Source organism: Dunckerocampus dactyliophorus, chromosome 21 (assembly GCF_027744805.1).
Source record: "Dunckerocampus dactyliophorus isolate RoL2022-P2 chromosome 21, RoL_Ddac_1.1, whole genome shotgun sequence".
Classification (NCBI taxonomy): Eukaryota; Metazoa; Chordata; class Actinopteri; order Syngnathiformes; family Syngnathidae; genus Dunckerocampus; species Dunckerocampus dactyliophorus.
The window spans coordinates 8,589,181-8,603,605 of record NC_072839.1 but is presented as its reverse complement, the minus strand read 5'-3'; the positions used below and the strand labels follow the sequence as shown (position 1 = coordinate 8,603,605).

At 42.0% G+C, this 14,425-nt stretch overlaps 1 protein-coding gene across 2 annotated transcripts in view; it reads left to right on the top strand.

Annotated features, from left to right (window-relative positions):
- dlgap1b (discs, large (Drosophila) homolog-associated protein 1b) overlaps positions 1 to 14,425 on the top strand; it is a 194,670-nt gene that overhangs the window by 123,067 nt on the left and 57,178 nt on the right. The gene's annotated exons all lie outside the window — the stretch shown is intronic.

Genomic DNA, 14,425 nt, shown 5'->3' with positions numbered 1-14,425 from the left:
GTGCACAGCAGCGCATGATGATGCAAACATTTGCATAATAATGGCAGTGAGATCACGCAGCCTGATCTTTTACTAATCCTGCCTACTTGGCAGTCGTGTGCCGTGAACGTTTAACCTCGTAGATACCTGTTGGTCTTTGGACCGGACGCCTTGCATCGCTCACCTTGTCTCACTTTTGCCCCTCCCGGAGTCTCATCATCATCACTCGTAAGTACAGCCCTGCAGCCCCACAGTAGTTGCTGGCATCAACATCGTTCAAGCACGAATAGCAGACCTGCTGACCTTGAAGAAAGTCCCCCCTGCCTCATTTTCTGTTGTTGTTACAGTCGTCCCTCGCCACACTGCGGTTCAAATTTCGTGGCTTCACCCTATCACGGTTTAAAAAAATATATATATAATATAATAATTATATAATATGATATATTAATGAATCAATCATGCTGTTTTGTGGTTGAATACGGACTATTGTTAGTCAGAAAACATGCATATTGAAGCAAATTTTAAGTATTTTGTGCCTATATTAAACATTTTTTAGCATAAAAATGGCTAAATTAAATACATACTGTATATAAGATGCATTCAAAGATGCTGTGAATGTGTAGTACTCTACATTGGTCACTAGGTCTCCTCGTACACTCACATTCGGTGAGACAAATGCCAGACTTGATCACCGAAACAGCAGGCTTTTATTGCAGGTTTGAATGATCTCACAACAGGCACAATAATCCTTTATAAAAACACAGGCTATTGTTGCTGCAGCCACGGCAAGCTAAAACTCAACTCTGAACCCCCAACATCACAACCTGTCCGTCCGCCATTCAACTCCCCGAGGGGAACACATTTATAGTAACACACACGAGCAAGAGTCTGATTTATGTCTTAAATGGCGTTCTTTAGGCGGCTCTGATAATGTTCGTATTTAGAGGGTTGTAAACAGGTTTGCTATGCTTAACTATGAAAATATTTCATTTCTGAATCGAGAATCCTACTTTGCGGAATTTCAGTTATGACAGTCAGGTGTGGAACCAATTAACCACGATAAACTAGGGATTATTGTATGGATGTTTTTTTTTTAATATATTATGCCCGCTCGTTGTGTGGCAGGCTTTTGCTCCAATACTAGAGCAGACGGAGTAAGCCTGTTTACATTTCCCGAAGACACCATTTGCCACATCATATTCTTCGGTATTCCTGGATATTCTGCACATTTCGAGGACAGTTGTTTGGATGCTGTCTCTCAGATAAAGCAAAGTTTGGGACTGAATGTGTATTACCAGGGTGTGCTTGTACCATCAGCTGTGCCGGCTATCTTTCTTCGAAAGCAAACACAAGCACTAACGCAGGTGGAAATAAACAAAAAAAAAAGAAAAACCCAGAAGACATTTGACTGTGAAATTTCAAGGCTAGCTAAACAGGGACCGCTGCTCACTCGTCTTGTATGCCGCAGTCTCTCTGTGTCCGTCACCGCCAGTCAAATAACTGTTGTGGCTGATATTTTTATGTGTTTAGTTTGCAGCAGTGTGACAAAAACGGTTATTAAGTGAATACTTGTATTTTTGTTATTGCTTTTTTTCAAACATTGTTGGTGTCAGGAGCACTTTAATGTCAGGTTCCAGCCAAAGCACTTGCTTGTTATTCAGACATGCTCTTAAAGTCACTCTGCTTTATCCCCTCTGATTTGTATTTAAATGCAGATTATATAGTCATTTTCTTTCTAAATATCAGCTAAATCCCTCAAGATTGATGCCTCCCCCCACCCCTTTACTTAAATCTGCTCATTTCTTTGTTGTGGTTTAGCATGTTTGCCTCGTCGGTAGAGGGTTTGAATCTCTGCACGTTTGCGTCTGTGTTTGGAGTTTGCATGTTGTCCCCGTGTGTGTGTATATGTGGATTGGCTGCCATACTTTTCCTTTCGCCCGAAGTCATCTGGGATAGACTCCAGCTCACTCGCGACCACGAGGACAAGCGGTATAGAAAATGAAGGAATGGGCGTTTTGCTGCATCTGAGCTTTAGTTGTCTTCAAGCACACACTTTCATGATGCTTTATCAGTGAGATGGTGATACTAATAATGTGCTCGTTGACCGTATCGGATGTTTGACACTGAGAGCAGGGTTTGACTCACAGGACACAATGTGTTCTAAAAGCAGAAGTCACAGCACAGAAACCTTTTCACTGCAACTACTCTCCATCCTCATCCTCCTTGACCTGAGTGTGAGCACCCCCTCCTCCTCAATAGACTCACCCACACCACCCTCCACTGGTTTCATTCCTATCTGCAGGCTGCACTCAGTTCATACGGCTTAAATCTTTCGAGTCTAACCCTTCACAGTCGCCACGGGTGTGTCTCAGGGCTCCGCTCTGGGGGCCCTTCTCTTCATCATCAACATCAGGGGTGCCCATTACGTCGATTGAGCGAGCTACCGAAAGATTTGCAACGGTAGCATGGGTCGATCACATCAGCGTCACTTTGTGGATGTCATATGACAACAGTCAGCTGTCATTAAGCTCCCCTCCTGATTTACTGTTGCTCCCCCGAGGCAAAGATTAAGTGGTGAACAGACTTCTCAAAGCACGCACCGAGATGCAACTTTCATCTTTGTTATTTGGATTATGGCCAAACAAATTCCACTGTAGAAATGTGTGTTTTCTACACGTTCGTTTGTGAAACTGTTATTTCATGATGAATTAGAAAATGCTCCCATTACTGAAACATTTTTGACTTTGACAGCGTTGTCTTTTGCATAATCATTTTCATTCCTCGTACATTTGTAATGTTTGATAGCAAATGCTAACTGAACATCATACATGAACTGTATGTATAATGGAACGCTATGTAGGTATTTCGACTGGAATACTACTCTCTTCAAGTAGTATTGTACACAAATGTTGGGGAATTATATGTAATTATCTTTATTGCCTATTGAATTGAATTATAAGTATTGCGTAATATCAACTACTTTGATTACCTGTAAGCTTTGAAACTGTGAATGTGAAATACTAATCATTAGTATTTAGTTTAGTAGTTCCAAAGTTAACCGGTTAAGTGTTATATACAGTCACGGAAAAATGATAAGACCACCCTTGTTTCTTCAGTTTCTTGTTCATTTTAATGCCTGATACAAATAAAGGTATTGTTTGGACAAATATAACAATGACAACAAAAATAGCTCATAAGAGTTACATTTTTTGGCAGTACCATGCTATAGCTATTCAAGAAATCACTTAAGAACTTAAGTGATTTTGGTTGTTATCAAGAAAACCATGGAAGTTGCTCGATATCAGCTCTTAAATTCAACTCTTATGAGCTATATTTGTAATCATCATTATGTTTGTCCAAACAAATGTACGTTTTAGTTGTACCAGGCATTAAAATAAATCAATAAACTGAGGAAACAATTTTTTTCCATGACTGTATATGTTATATGTTGTGATAGGTCATGTCTTCTTGTAACTTGCATCCTGAAAAAATGCCCCCGATATACATGTACAACGTACATAAATACTTATTTTTATCTTCTCTTCTTCTTTTCCTTTCGGCTTTTCCCTTCAGGGGTCGCCACAGCGAATCAATTGCCTCCATCTAACCCTGTCTTCTGCATCCTCTTCTCTCACACCAACTACCTTCATGTCCTTTTTCACTACATCCATAAACCTCCTCTTTGGTCTTCCTCGAGGCCTCCTGCCTGGCAGTTCCAAACTCAGCATCCTTCTACCTATATGTTCCCTATCTCTCCTCTGGACATGTCCAAACCATCTCAGTCTGGCCTCTCTGACTTTATCTCCAAAACCTCTAACATGTGTTGTCCCTCTGATGTACTAATTCCTGATCCTATCCTTCCTGGTCACTCCCAGAGAGAACCTCAGCATCTTCATCTCTGCTACCTCCAGCTCTTTCTCCTGTCTTTTCCTCATGGACACTGTCTCTAGACCAAACAACATCGCTGGTCTCACCACAGTTTTGTACACCTTTCCTTTCATTTTAGCTGAAACTCTTCTGTCACACATCACACCTGACACTTTTCTCCACCTGTACCATCCTGCCTGTACACGCTTCTTCACCTCTTTTCCACACTCTCCATTGCTCTGGACTGTTGACCCTAAGTACGTAAAATCCTCCACCTTCTTGATCTCTTTTCCCTGTAACCTCACTCTTCCACTTGGGTCCCTCTCATTCACACACATGTACGCTGTCTTACTGCGGCTAACCTTCATTCCTCTCCTTCCCAGGGCAAACCTCCACCTCTCTAGCTTCTCCTCCACCTGTTCCCTGCTCTCGCTGCAGATCACAATGTCATCTGCAAACATCATAATCCATGGAGATTCCTGTCTAACCTCGTCTGTCAGTCTGTCCATCACCATAGTGAACAAGAAGGTGCTCAGAGCTGATCCCTGGTGCAGTCCCACCTCCACCTTGAACTCCTCTGTCACACCTACAGCACACCTCACCAGTGTCTTACAGTCCTCATACATGTCCTGCACCGCTCTAACATACTTCTCTGCCACTCCAGACTTCCTCATACAATACCACAGTTCCTCTCTGGGCACCCTGTCATAAGCTTTCTCCAGATCTACAAAAACACAATGCAGCTCTGTCTGGCCTTCTCTGTACTTCTCTATCAACATCCTCAAAGCAAATACTGCCTCTGTAGTACTCTTTTTTGGTATGAAACCATACTGCTGCTCACAAATGCTCACCTGTGTCCTTAGTCTAGCTTCAACTACTCTTTCCCTTAACTTCAATTTATGGCTCATCAGCTTTATTCCTCTGTAGTTGCCACAGCTCTGCACATCTCCCTTGTTCTTAAAAATGGGCACCAGCACATAAATAAATGTAAATACTTATATTTATATTTATATATATTTATAAATACACTAAATATACAGTTGTCTCTCGTTCATAGTGGTTAATTGGTTCCAGACCCAACTGCGATACATGAATTTCTGCAATATAGCATTCAATGTTAATAAACTGAATATTTTCATATTTACAGCATAGAAAACCCATTTATGACTTTCTTATTACGGGTTTTTAACATTTTTAGAGCCCTGTAAATATGAAATAACACCCCTATAGTCATCTTTACACTCCTATTATTAATTATTTACATCACATTGTACAACTCTTACGCTGCAGGGACTGGAAACGGCCGAAAGCTAACAAGCAAGCAAGCTCACCAGTTAGCCTCAAATTTATTTCTTCTAAACTTAAGCCAAAAACGTACCACTTCCACACAGGATGGGAGGAGAACGTTTTCTTTTTTTAATTCTTTCATGTCGGCCTTGTCTACCACGAAACAGCGATCATTTATTTATTAATTTCTGAAAAAACGCAATATAGCGAGGGAGTGATAATCAAACCTCGACATTGCGAGGCACGACTTTATATATTTTCTATGTTTACAGTAGGAGGTAGCTCTTTGGGACTTGGTCATTTTAGAAGTAGCTCAGAAGCTGAAAAAATGTAAGCACCCCTGATCAAAATCTTCATGAGTAAAGCATTGTGAATGCGGACGATATTGCAAAGGTTTCTACATCGCAAATTCAACATCCATTTTCACTGCTTCCAGGGGCAGATTGGACATCAGGAGTACCGGGAGATCAATAATGGGCCGATTGACGGCCGTTTATTTATGTATTTATTGCGGCGCCGTCACTACGGTAACTTGCCACTGTAGACACAACACAAGTCTGCCTTGACTGACTCGTGCATGCAGCATCAAGTCAGTCTGAGGCTCTGTCACCAATTAGAGAAAAAAATGGCAGAATTCACCCAACTGCATGTTAGTCTCTATTAATTCAAGGGGACATGCTGCGCCTTTGCAAGGAAGATGATGCAGGTTCGATCCCAACCCTGGATAGTTGTATTTTTTATAAACGAGAGGAGGCTCACAACGGAGGAGGGGCCATTTTGAACCAAAAAGTCCAGGGCGGAATTTTTGTCCCAGTCCATCCCTGACTGCTTCACTGATGACACCGACCTCTACCTCTCTAGCAAACCAAACTCCATACTCCCCCCTCACCTTTTGCTTGTCTGAAATCAAATCCCGGTTCGCCTCAAACTTCCTAAATTTAAACGGTGACAAAACCAAGCTCCTCCTTACTGGAATAAATCATCACTCTCTAAAGTGGACAGTTTCTCCATCACCTTTGACAGCTCCTCAGTCTCCCCGTCCTGGATGTCATCCTGAATAGCACACTGTCATTCCAATCACATATCAATATGTTGATTTGATCCGTTGTTGTTTTATCTGTATCTTGTAAAATGTTCTTGACATTCGAGAAAGACTCCTATAAATGAACGTAGTAGTAGTAACAGTAGTAGTAGTACAGGTTGGACTGAGCTAACAGGCTGGTGAAGTGTGATGCATTGTCACAGTTGCAATCAATGCACTTTCAAAATCCTTCATCAAAGTGTTCTCTCATTTGCCAGCCTTCTGCACAGGAAGCTCAATCAATCGGTTCACACAGAGAACCGTGGAAGAAACTGAATTGGGTTGCGGGCGCTGAACCGCGGTTTCTTAATTGGCACAGGATTAGTTCATATTGATTTGGCCGCCTTGTGTATCCGCTTAATCACCAAGCCCACTGCCTTCCCTTCAGCTTATTTGCATGCACACCCGGCCACCTGTCAGTCAGTGTCTTTGGAGGAAATCACCCGGACCCCGTTTGCAGCACTGTCACCACTTGTGTCGCCGCAGCGGTACTCACATTTCTTGTTAATATTACAGCAGTCTTGCTACAATACGTCTAATGGCTAACGCTTGGCCAGGCCCAGAAATCTGCCATCCAGTTATAGAAAATGTTCTGATAGATGGCTGTTGTGATTGTGAAGGAGTGGGCCAGAGTGATGAGAGGAGAAGGAGAAAAGATGGAGCGAGATTGTCTGCAGGGGGAATAAAGTGAGGACACAGCTTATGTATGAGAGAAGGAACAAAAGAGTGCATGAAAAGAAAGTAGGCTTATTGCAAAGATAGCCTTGAGAAGAAGATCAAGTCCAACTAGACTACAAGACTCCGCCTCTCCACTCTGACGCTGAAGTACTTTGTTCTCATATCGTCATATTGTGGCAACAAACTTAAGTATGTGGACTCTTGTCTACTGGTGTTTATCAAGGTCAGGGCTGTTCAACTGGTGGACCAAGGGCCAGATCTGGGATTGACGTCAGACCGGCTCATGACTTTTTTTTTTTGGCAGATTCCTGAAAACACCACAGTGCTGTCACACAGAGGATCTTTGACCAGCATTTTGCAGTCTGTCCACAAAAACAGAACAGCTGTCCTATCATACTGTATAAAGGATCTTTGACCAGCACTTTTTAGTAGGTTCTTAAAAACAGCAATGCTCCTGTCATAGAGGATTCCTGACTACTGTTTTTCCAGTGGATTCTAAAAATAGTAAAGGTGTCCTGTTATATAGAAAATTATTGATGAGTGTTTTTAGTAGGTCCTTAAAAACAGCAATGTTCCTGTCATTGAGGATCACTGACTAGTGTTTTTCCACCAGATTCCTAAAAAAAGCTAATTTGTCCTGTTTTGATGAAAATCTTTGATTTGTGTTTTTGTAGTAGGTTTTCGCAGATGGTCCTTAAAAACAACAGAGTTCTCCGGTTATATCGAGGATCTCCCACCAGATTCTTGAAAAAGCTCTTTTACTGTATGTAGAGGATCTTTGACTAGTGTTTTTCCGCCAGATTCCTAAAAACAGCAAATTTGTTCTGTTTTTATGGAAAATATTTGACTTGTGTTTTTGTAGTAGGTCCTTAAAAACAGCAGAGCTCTTATGTAGAGGATCTTTGACTAGTGTTTTGCCAGCCGATTCCTAAAAACGGACAAGTTCTTCTGTTATCTAGAGGATTTTTGACAAGTGTTTTTAGTAGGTTCTTAAAAACCGCAATGTTCCTGTCATAGAGGATTCTGTCATAGAGGGTTTTTCCATCAGATTCTTTACAACAGCCAGGTTCTAGGGAGTAGCTTTGACTCGTGTATTTCCAGCAGATTCCTAAAAACAGCAAAGTTCTCTTGTTTATATAATCCTTGGCAAGTGCTTTTGTAGCAGCTCCTTACAAACAGCAGTGTTCCTGTCCAGGGATGGAATGATATGAAAATGTTATGTCACGATATCATCTACCAGACACACACACACACACACGAACGTTACTCCTATAAAAACAAATATGTCGCACTGTTTCCACTAGGCCTTGTTTTCAACACTGATTTTTTTAATTCTCAAATTTAATCTGCTCAATGTCAGCCTTCCTGTCTCACTCGATGCATCTGCTCAAATTCGGAAGCAGCGTACGCATGAATGAAGTAGCAGCGGTCGCACACAGCAGAACAGGAACAATTAACATATTTTGCTCCGCTCCGGTGTATGTGACCGTGTGCACAAACAATATCTGATGTGTACACATGCTGTCGCCGATAGCACTCATTAACATGCGGGGCTATTTTTTTACAGGAGCAACGTTCGCTAACATTTAATTGAAGTTTCCGTTATTGACAAACTGTAGGAATGTCTGACAGACAAACCATGCATGTTTATTGTGGATGGTGGTCACAGAGATGGCTGATCATACCGTATGTAGTTATCGTATTTTAAGTGTTAGCCCCGTTGGCCCAGACTTTTTTTCCTGTATTTTCTAGGTTGATTGTCAATTATTTTCCACTCAGAATTTTTAACTTTGCTAATCCAAAATATGTCCAGACTTCAGATTTTTTTCTTTTACTGGGGAACAAAATCCCTGGAGGGCTGTTTCCGGTGGTGCCATCTGCCATTGTAAACATTGCAAACTGCACATGCGCGTCCTTTTTTGCCACTTGTAGATGCTGCGGGCTGCAGCTGCTTCTCCGGGAAATGAGCAGTGTCACTCGTCCATGAGTTTATCAAAGTGCGGTTTTATGATCATTTTAATATGAAATGGTAATACTAACTGACGGGAGTTTTACCGCGGCTAATCATTAATACTGGTAATCGTTCCATCTCTATTCCTGTCATACTTGGCGGCAGTGGCTCAGGAGGTTGTCTGGAAACCGGAAGCTTCGCGGTTCGATCCTCGTTCCCCTCACTCGGTCACCGTTGTTGTGTCCCTGGTCAAGGCGCTTCACCTTGCCTCCAATGCTGCCCACACTGGTGTATGAATGTGATTGAATGGTGGTCGGAGAGGCAGCTGTGGGTACAGATGTACATTACCACCGCCAGTGTGTGAGTAAGGAGTGATTGAATAATGGGTTCATTTATTCTGAAGCGCTTTGAGTGCCGTGAAAAGCACTATAAAATCTAATCCATCTAATCTAATCCATATATAGAGGATCTTTGACGAGCAAACATATTGCTCCTGTGTAAATTGATGACTTTATTTAGGACTAGTCATTTGGTGAGGTGAAATAAGAAGGCATGGCACATGTGTACTGGAAGGAGGGGGGACAGTCCTTAGCTTTTTGAAAAGGTGGCCCCCAGAACAATTTAGTCGAATAGCCGTGATCAAGCCTTTTGGTACGCAATTTATACCACACCATTTATCTCTTTGTTTATTTCAACATATTTTATTTTCTATTTTATAAATTTTTTAAAAATTCTCATTTAATTACTCTGATTATTCACTTATCTGTTATTTTTCAAAAACGCTTTATCTTTTCTTTTCCTTCATCACTGCACACATTATATGTTTGTTTTTTTACTATTATTGCTTATTTCATCATTCATTTTTAATCTCTATTTTCTATTTATTTACTAGTTTAATTTTTTTCTTATTTTATCTACTGAAATTATTCACTTGTCCATTTTCCTTCATCGCTGCAGAAGCTGTCTGTTTTGCAATTGCTCATCACAAGTTTAATGTCCAACTCCTCCCCTCTTGGGTCAGAAATTATCCTGTTTTCCCCTCTCATCATCTTTGTCATCTATTTGCAAGCAGTTTGCAAACAATCCATCATGAAAAACTGTGTTGTGTGTTTGACGTATGCTGACAAATAATAAATGCGCAGATGAAGTTCCTGCTGCAAATCAAAACCGTCATTATGGTCGTGGTCGCACACGCTGGTGTGAGGTCAGTTGAGGTGATCCTAGCTTACGTTGGACTTGTAGTCTTGAGCAAAGATGGTGCATGATGTTGGGACAGGCTGCTGACTCACTGTGAGGTCTCTGGGGTGAAAGACTGCAAGGGTCTCCACAGCTCATCCTCATCTGCCACCACTTCAAAGTCTGCCCTGATGGAGTCTTTATCGCTGTCTCCTCCTGCCTGCAAATCCCCCCTTAGCACCCCCCTCCCCAAGGTGCAGAGGTCAAACTGCCTCATCTTTTATGTATGGCTTTCCCTCATTGATTGCACTGGAAGAGATTTATGAATACAGAGGCCTATTTCACTATCACACCACAGCATATGGACAGCTTGTTCCTCTCAATTGTTGCCGTCTTTCCACTTCCCACGTGTAATGGTACATCTCTCTGCTGGGGGCTGACATCATTCCTGCTGCAAGTACAGACGCTAACATTAAGCATACTCCTTAATGTTGGGAAGTTTAGCAGTTTGTCTTCATTTCAGATGAAACATTGTTTTGGTAAATGCAGTAATCATTTATTTAAGTACTTTACAGGGTAAAGTTGTTGCATCTAATGGCCGACAGTTCCTCATGTGTGTCATTCAGGCAGCATCCCTCTGGTCTGAATATCTTGCCTGCAACACTAAATATCCTTTCAACAGGTGCAGAGGAAGCTGGTAGGGCCAGATATTTGCATGCAAGTACAGCTAGGTTTGGGAAGCTGTTTTGGCAAACATGGTGTGCTCAAGTAAAGTGGGAAGCGGTGTCAACTTGGGCCGCAGCTGTTTGAAACTCCATGTAGGAAAAGAGTCTGGGCCGTTTCCTTGGTTGAGCACTAATGTCAAAGGTGAATGATCTGCTCTTCACCATTGCACCAGCCTAATTAAAATCTTGGATCAAGCACTGCAGCCATCTGAGAGCATTCTGTGTCCTGAAATGTCACCAGTCGTCCCTCAAGTGAGGTTTGTAAGGTGGACACAAACTTCTTGTTCCTAGTCATCTTTGCATTTTTGATTGCATGTCTGAGTCCTCTGACACGAGGAATAACAGACCTTGATGTGTTCTCTGCCCGACGGCGACCCGTGACTTCCTCAAAGGGTTCTGACACCTCACAGACTTCTTGGATGATTTTCAGTTCATATGACTGACCACTGAATTGGGCAGTGGAGCTCAGCTCAACAAGCATCATTGCTGAATTTAACACGCCATAGAACAAATGTGATGCCTCATGTAGTTATTTGACACCAGGTTTCTATGCAAAGTTCAGGGGTTTAATGAGTGTGTGCTGGCGACAGTGAGTCCGCTTGCCACGACAGGCAGGAGTGGACGTCCCAGAGGAAAATATTACTGCTCAAAGCTTGCTCTTCTACAGCTCAGAAGACAAATTTCGGATTCTCATCTCAGCGTCATTTTAGTTTCTATTTTGTTTAAAAATGTTTTTCATATGTTTCCCCTAAACTGCACTAGGAGAAATAGTTCAGATGTACAATGCGTCTAGCACGACAGGTCAAAACACCGCTAATGATTGGGGGGGGGGGGGGGGGGGGGGGGGGGGGGGGGGGGCGAGAATGTAGAAAACTGCGGAAATAGCAGCAGTCGCGGTAGAATCCGCGGCAGAAAATACACTACTGATAGCGGAGGAGGCAGCAGTGGTGTTCAAGATCCCACTGTAAGTGATGATGATGATGGCTGGGTTTGCTTGAGAAATGAGGAAGAGTATCACAAGTGGATCAGACGTTTTGATGAGCAGGTCGGGTGTCGTGGAGACAGGGATATGACCATTTCTGTGCCTTGTGACGTCATAATATGCAAATGGGAGAGTGATTTTACTCCCATGACAAACATTTGCTCATTTACAGTACGCCTTTATCTCTAACCATTTTCAAGCTATAACCTTTTGAAATAGTAATCTCAAAACGGAATATTTTCTTGAAAAACGCACACCGGTGTAACATACTCCCATCAGCCCCAGTAAAGATGATGGGTGCTATTTCCTTCATCGTCAGCTTGTGTTTACACATGTTCAACGTTATTTTACCAAGCTAGCCCCCGCACCCACCACTCAGCCTCCAAAGTGTGTGCTGCAGCCATGTGTGTGCTTGGCACCCCAGCAGAGTGTGAAATTGAAATTCCTCCCAGTAGATGTGCCGTGATTGACAGTGGGCAAGCACGGGGCGCAAGTGCAAAGTCAACTTTCAAAATGGACTTGTTGGCATTTTTCCACTTGTGTGCTTGAGCAGACCTTTAAGCTTCTTGGAGCAGGTTAGCATTGTGTTTGTGGACGCTGTCGAACACCACATGAGGATCATTTGGCTTAAATGCTCTTGACTATGTTGCATGTCCTTGAAAGTTGATGGGAAAAACCAGATCTCCTTCAAAGCAAGCTGATGGCAGTGCAGCTTTGACCTTAATTATTTTCATCACCACACTTTTCCCATGGGGGGTTGCATGTACCTGCGATTGGCTGGCGACCAGTCCAGGGTGTACTCCGCCTGTCGCCCAAAGTCGGGTGGGATGGGTTCCAGCATGCATTCCGCGACCCTAATGAGTGTAAGCGGTATAGAAAATGGATGGATTGGTTGCATGTACATACAGTATGTATGTATGTAATTTCTCTCTGCAATTGAACCCATCCTGTGGCGCACAGGAACCGGATCTGTAGCGTAGGTTAGCATCTTGGCCAGTGAAGCATCCCTGTGTGGATGACGTGTCTTTCCCAAGGACACAAGCGCTCTACCTCCTGAGCCACATCGCACCTTTTGCACATTTTGATCAATCAACATGCTAGAGGCAATCCAGTGTAGGTCAATATATAGGTCAATATATCCATGTCTTAGCTTTGTTGGGTCATATCTAAGAATATTAGATATTAGCTCAGGGGTGTCTGAACTTTTTCCAGCAAGGGCCACAAACTGAAAAATGAAAGGGCCGCTGTGCAACACTTGTAAATATGCAAAGAAGTTAACGGCATCTCATCTTTATGAAATACAGTAGGTGAAAAAGCCTATTATTTCTACAAACTTTGGCCTTTGCTCTTTTTTCCCCCCATTTTTGCAGGGTTTTTTTTCCAAATATTTAAATTTTCTTCTTAAATATTTTTCGTGAATTTATTCCCATAATATTATAACTTTTTCCCCAACCTAAGTTTCCAAAAATCCCCAAAAATATAAAAAATTTTTGTGTTTGTTAATCGTTTGTTGTTACGACTTTAAAAAAAAAAAAATTTTTCTTTAATATTTCAACTCTCGGCCGCACGGTGGCTGAGTGCTTAGCATGTTGGCCGCACAGTCAGGAGGTCGGGAAGATCTGGGTTCAAATCTCCGTTGGGGATTTCTGTGTGGAGTTTGCATGTTTTGCGTGTGTGGGTTTTCTCCGGGTACTCCGGTTTCCTCCCACATTCCAAAAACATGCATGTTAGGTTAAGGGCGACTCTAAATTGTCCATAGGTATGAATGAGCCCTGCCATTGGCTGGCGACCAGGCCAGGGTGTACCCCGCCTCTCACCTGAAGTCAGCTGGAATAGGCTCCAGCATACCCACGACCCTAGGAGGATAAGCAGCATAGACGATGGATGGATGGATTTTAACTCTCTGCTACTAAAATGACATTATTTTTCCTAACATTACAAGTTTCTGCTCGTAAAACTTTTTTTTTTGGGATATGGCTTTTTTGTTTTAATATTTTGACGTCATTCTTTTAAAATTATTGCTGATTTTTCCACTTTTGCCGTTATTTTTTTAATTTTCCAAATATTTCAACTTTCTTCTTGTAAATGTTCTTCTTATAGTATTACTGTGACTTTTTCCCCAATCTAATTTTTCAAAAAAAAATGTTTTTAATTAAATATTTCAACTTCACGCTATTTTTTTCCCTCATAATATTAATTATTATTCTTATTTACTTTTTTCTCTTTAATATTTGGACTTTATTTTAGTAAAATGATTTTTGGTGTTGTTTTTTTTTGTTTTCTTGTTAAATTATATTTTTAAAACTTGCCGCAGGTCAATAAAATAACAGCCTTGACCGCAAATGACCCCTGGACTGTACTTTGGAAACCTTGATATAGCTCACTCATAATGAATCATTTTTACAAAAGCAAGCTGCGGGGTACATCTGACTCCCGGGACGCACTTTGGAAACTCCTGCATTAGATAGCATTGCAGTGATGAAGAAATCTGATGCACCTTGGACTGCCTGTCCTCCCTCTGACCTGTGTGTGTGTGTGTGTGTGTGTGTGTGTGTGTCCCGACCTGTCCCACTGGGACAGCATCATTCAGACCACCATCTGTTCTGTGCCCCCAAGTTGAACTGATCTGCCACTTCCTCTCCATCACCTGTGCACAGTACACACATTTCATGTCATGAAAACACAGCAGTTGTTCAGGA